Genomic DNA, 4,937 nt, shown 5'->3' with positions numbered 1-4,937 from the left:
TTTTCCCACTGAAAGCACAGTGGAGTCAACAAAAAATTTCTTCTTGGCCATCTTGGGCCAAGACCCAAATTTCTACCTTTAGTTCATCTCCCTCCTCCCTCACTGGGCCCTGGATGAATGATTACACCTAAGGGAGATGATGTCAGAGTAATCCCAGCCTTTCCTGTAGTCTAATACCTAAATTTACACCAGGAGTTTACTACATGCAAGCATTTGCTGGCATAGCCCCCAGTGACACAGGGACAGAGCCTCTCAGAGAGCAGCTAAGGCATGTAAATAAGGCTGGTATAAACCAACTGACTCACAACACTGAGTAGGGCATGAAAATACATAAAATCACCAAGTAAGAAGCTAAAAATCAAAGAGCAGTTGGAAGGATAAGCATGTTCAACTTGATCTTCTCTCTCTGGGCAATGCACATAAGACTTTTTACTGGATATAGCTGCTATTCACTGGAAAACTGTCCAACTGTTAACCCAGCACTGCCAAGGCCACCATGCCCCTAAATGCCATACCTACATGTCTTTTAAAACCCTTCAGGGACAGTAACTTCACCACTTCCCTGGGCAGCCTGTTCCAATGCTTGACAGCTTTTTCCATGAAGCAATTTTCCCTAAGACCCAATCTAAACCTCCCCTGATACAACTTGAGGCCATTTCCTCTTGTCCTGTTGCTTGTTACCTGGGAGAAGGGACCAACACCCACCTGGCTACAATTTCCTTCAGGTAGTTGTAGAGAGTGATGACATCTCCTCTGAAGTTCAGTCTTCAGAGGTATTAACTAAGACAGATATTCCATATCTCCATTTATTTCCTTGGCACAGTGATCTGCGATTCATATTTCTGAGACTGCAGCAGCTGTTCCATGGCACCCCATGACCCACCTGTGTGCATAAGTTTAGCAAGAACTTGGTTCAGAGCATCCCATCCCCATGGAACCATACTGACTGTGAAACACTCATGTGCCACTGGAGCCTGGGATGTTCCCAAAGAGCCCAGAAAACTGCAGAGAGCAACTAAACAAGAAAGGAAAAGGTGTAGTCTCATCGAGTGACTGATGGGTTAGAAGCCACAGCTGGGCCACAGACCACATCTGGCATGATGCTTCCCTCCACCCCATGCTGCTCATGAGAACCACTCCTATACAATCTGTAACACTCCTCTCTCCCACTGCTTTATTTGGAAGAGATGAGAGGGCAGGAGATGGTTAAAAGAAATCCTTGTGCAGCTCTAGGCTTTGCCTGTCTGACCTGTGTCTTGGTCATGTCTTGCTATCAGGGTCAGCAAAAGCAGCACATAGCTTGGGTCAGGCCTTCAGATAAAACAACCCTTAGCCCTCCTGGCCAAGCAGCAGTCTGGTCATCTATATGCTCTTCTTTAGAGAGGAGGGAAGAAATCAATCAATCTAACCTGCAAAGAGCTATCAATACTGTCAACCACAGTGGAGAAACTACTGTTAAGTCATTACTGGCACCCAAAGGGAGCAGTCTGTGCCTTTAACTAGAAAAAGATACAGAAGAAAACCAGCATAAAAGCTAGAAAAATCTAGAAAACACAACATTAACTAATTAGAAAAATAAAATGTGCAATTAGATGAAGCTTAAATCTTTGTGGTCATTAAAATCCAGGAGGAGAGTATGTATGTTTTTATTTTCTGTAATGTACACAACAGGAAGATTTAACCCAAACATACTATCTTATCTTTTAAAAACAGATAATCTGTGAAAACACTAAGCTTATTTTGGAATAAGAAAATATTCAAATGCACCAAAGGTCCCTATAGCTTAATTAGCTCTACTGCTTTCCATATAAACAAAGTAAAGGACCACATAGAGAGCAAACAATTAGTGCCTCTGGGTTAGGAAGGATGAAAAGCAAGAAAATAATCAGAACACTCACCTTTAATGAAGTATGGCTTCTCCCAAAAGGTCACTCCATGTACCTTGTGTATTCTTGTCCTTTCCACTTACCTTTTTCTCAGCTTCTCCTCCTTTCTTCTCTCTCTTTGGGTTCAATTCCACACGTTTTAAGGTTCCTCTGCTCTACCCATGTCAGCAGAAAAGACAAACCACAGTTGCTGATTTGGGAAATTCCTACCCTGGAAGGTACAAGTACTTTTTCCTGTCACTGAAGAGGAAGTGCATACAGGGTGTGAAGGACCATTCACTAGGAGTCTGTCCAGAGTGATTTTGTACTCAATTATATTAAAATAACTGTAGTTATTTTGACTGCAGCCTAAGGAAAGAAAAAATTTCTCCTGCCTGGCTGAGGACCACAGCACACATGCTCAGCTCAGACCCTTTGATGGAGATGCTGTTTCCTATGTCTGTTCTCTGACCAGGACAACAGCCTCTCCATTTGGCACATTTTTTTTTTTCCTACAAACAGCCATCCCAATAATTACAGACCAGGTTAGCAGATAATATTAAAGAGCTTGTAAACTCCAATTTGGATCCATGTAACAACTGTAGTCATCTAAAAACATAACATTAAATAGATTAAATGCAGCAAGGAAAGGCCCTGGAATGATTTTATCACTGAGGACCAGGTAGGTCCTTCTCATTCCCATCATGACAGCTAGATTTATAAATCCAATAGTTAATTGGCATGGATGTTACCAAACCAACTGCTGCCACTGGAAAAGGTTCATTCCTGGACCTGAATTCCCAAATACTCTACAATACACATAGAATAATTCTATAAACCAGGCTTTGTGGCTGGTTCATGCTGTGAGCACATCAAGCCTGTGTTTCCCACACCATCTAGTGGCAAGTCTGCAAATGTGATGGGAACGAACATCTCACCCATGAGACAAAATCAAGAAGAGAAATCATTGCTAAGTCTGCAATGGATTCATCACACTGCTGGGGAGTTACAGCTGCTTCAAGGCAGCACATTTTAAACCCACAAACAAGCTGAACACTCTGTGGTATTCATGGGAAAGCTGAGTCAGATTGTTTATTTGATAGCAAAGCAGTGCCAACACAGTGAACCTGAGTCCTGAGGTTTTTGAGAATGACCACAAAGACCTTTATGGTGCCAGGGAAAGGTCTCCTGTGCTCAGGTGTTTGATGTTTGCTGCTGCTAGTGATGGGAACATCACATCAAACACAGGAGTCTGCACTGTCACACTCAGGTACAGAAGAACTCCCTGTGAAAGAATGCAGTGTTCAAGTAAACTAAGGACAAGAGTTACCTGAATGAATCTCCTTCCTGAAAAAGAAGATGCAATAAGTCTTCACTTTGTCCTCCTTCCATGGTAAATTAATGGAGTATTTGAATCCCTTCCTGCTGTCAGAGCCCAAATCTACTTTGGGCTTTCTGAAGTGGGAAGAGGAAGGAAGGAGCAGGGGCTACAGGACCCAGACAAAACCTGTGGACCTCCCTGCACAACAGACCTTTCTGACTGCCCTGGGAAGGTCAGAAGATGGCCAGGAGCAAAGACAGCAGGCTGAGATCTGAGCAGGTTTGGACAGGGGTTTTCCACAACCTCTGGAGGCATCACTGACCATGCCTTCACTTTGCAATCCAAACCCAAGTGATTCGAGCAGATTTCTGGTCTGCAGATCCAGAAACTAACAGAAAGCACAGAAAATCATTCTGGGATTCTCATGTTCCTTACATGTTTCCATTACACCCTTCACACACTTCACCTGTACGTGTGACTCATTAGGAATGAAGTTAAAATATGAATTAGACTTCAAGAAGGTTTGAAACAGATATTGGATTTATTGGTCAGCTATGAGTAGGAAAATACATTGGTAAAGAAAAAGAAGACCCTGTATATAAATATAATACTAACTAGTTAAAATTTGACCAAGAAGAAAGTTCCACTGAAGAGAACAGTAAAAGCCCTTGTTTACCATCAGACCATATTCAGTTTCCCATTTATCTTATTGAAGAGCTGCCTATAGACAAATGCAACATTCTTTGAGCTTAGTGCAGATAATGTGCTGGTTTTTGTTACATGAATGGTAAACAAGAGTTAGTCCAGTGCATTACACATTATACAGAAGTACTGTGAATAAAGACTAAGATACTCTATTTTAGACACTACTTAAACATACCAAGACACTTAAGTGTTACAAATTTATGCAACCAAAAGAAAAGAATAGCAGTTAACATACTAAAAAATACTGTGTCTGGCTGAATGAGAAAGGTTTGCTACTGAAGCGGTTAACTGAACTTTTTTAACTTTTACAGTGTAATTAGTTTTCTTCCCCCCCCCCAATGGTGTTGCAATTATTTTGTCTTTCAGACAGGTTTTGCATGGCTGAAAAAGCAAACCAGAAGCTATTTTCAAAGACTGCTCTAAAAACACCTTAGAGAGATTTGCTGAAGTTACATCAAAGATGCATTCACTGTTGCTAAAATCAGTTTTGTCCACTGCTAGCCAAATTCATCTTTTTTTCATTTGAAGTGGCTAAGAAGACAAAATAATTACAACACACACCAACTTATATGCTCTTTCCCCCTCTATCTGTGTTATGTTAAAAGCAGTAACTTGTGGTATTAGTCTTGTACTCTAATCAATTCTTTTAGTTAAAGGTATATTTCAATTTACATTTTGACACCCAGAATTCTTGGTAAATGTAAATCAAACTAGACAAGATATGGCTGACTGTACTTTAAGTGGAAAAAAACCTGGTCTAACCTAAAGAAATCCTTTCAACCCCAAGGATGTTCTGTGACTTTTGCTCTATGTGCTTGAACAACAAGAACACTGAAGGTACATTATGGCAACACCCAAAACCACCTCCAATAAAAACATTGCAAAGAACCATTTTGTGTTAAAAACTGTGAAGCAAACATTTTGATTTTGTGAAGACAGGGTTTATTGCCTTATTCTATGTTATAGCTGGAAATTGAAACTTTTGAGTTAGATTTGTTTGACACAAGAATATATTTTCTTTGAAAGATTGACAAAGTTTATCTCAG

Source organism: Acanthisitta chloris, unplaced genomic scaffold, assembly GCF_000695815.1.
Source record: "Acanthisitta chloris isolate BGI_N310 unplaced genomic scaffold, ASM69581v1 scaffold27027, whole genome shotgun sequence".
NCBI lineage: Eukaryota > Metazoa > Chordata > Aves > Passeriformes > Acanthisittidae > Acanthisitta > Acanthisitta chloris.
This window is presented reverse-complemented; position numbering follows the sequence as displayed.